The sequence below is a fragment of the Equus quagga genome, chromosome 19, assembly GCF_021613505.1.
Source record: "Equus quagga isolate Etosha38 chromosome 19, UCLA_HA_Equagga_1.0, whole genome shotgun sequence".
Lineage (NCBI taxonomy): Eukaryota > Metazoa > Chordata > Mammalia > Perissodactyla > Equidae > Equus > Equus quagga.
Window position 1 is genome coordinate 375,516 of NC_060285.1, and position 741 is coordinate 376,256.

The following is a 741-nucleotide window of genomic DNA, read 5'->3' on the forward strand; positions in this document are numbered from 1 at the left end:
CACTGACAGGAGGTGGACACTGACAGGGGGCACTGACGGGGGACACTGATGCAGGGACACCGACGAGAGGCACTGACAGGAGGGACACTGACGGGGTGGACACTGACGGGGGGTGGACACTGACGGGGCAGTGATGCGGCATGGGCTCTAGGGTGGACACCCTGGGGCCCCGACAGGAAGGGGCGCGGTCTGAGGAGCCGCAGCGGCGGCCTCACTCACCTGCCCCGCGGGCCGGGCGACGCGGCGGCTCCTCGGAGGCCCCGGCGGGGGCCAGGGCGCTGGCGGAGGCGGAGCCCGGGCGGCCTGGGACGGGCCGCCCGCACATGGGCCCGGCCCGGCGCGGCGCCCACGGACACGGCGCCCACGGACACGGCGCGGGCCGGCCGGCGGCTCGCTACGGGCTCGGGCTGCGGAAGGCGCTCGCGTCGCTTCAAAATGGCGGCGGCGCCCGGGCGCGTGCGTCGGGGGCGGGGCCTCGCGGGCGCGCGCACGTTCGCGCGGGGTCCGGGCCGGGGCGGGCGCGCTCACGTGGACGGGGGGGCGAGGAGCGGGGCGGGGCGAGGAGCGGGGCGGGGCGGGGCGGAGCGGAGTGGGGCGGCGCGCCGCACTCTCCTTTCCCTTTTTTCTGCAGGGTGTTGCTGAGTTTCTACACAAGCATAATTAACTTTTTACGGGACGATGCGTTGAGGTAATAAACTTTCCAAAGCAACGTCAGCCACAGAACGACCCCTCCAGGCGCGC

The 741-nt window shown here is 73.7% G+C and overlaps 1 protein-coding gene across 6 annotated transcripts in view; it reads right to left on the reverse strand.

The window, feature by feature from the left end:
- PPP6R2 (protein phosphatase 6 regulatory subunit 2) overlaps window positions 1-434 on the reverse strand; it is a 100,134-nt gene extending 99,700 nt beyond the window's left edge. For 3 of the 6 annotated variants that reach the window (XM_046646165.1, XM_046646160.1, XM_046646158.1), the window contains exon 1: window positions 220-434. The gene's annotated coding sequence lies outside the window, so the exon portion shown is untranslated. The remainder of the gene's footprint in view (window positions 1-219) is intronic. The other 3 variants (XM_046646159.1, XM_046646156.1, XM_046646157.1) reach the window with 1 other exon arrangement.
- Window positions 435-741: the final 307 nt, after the last annotated feature.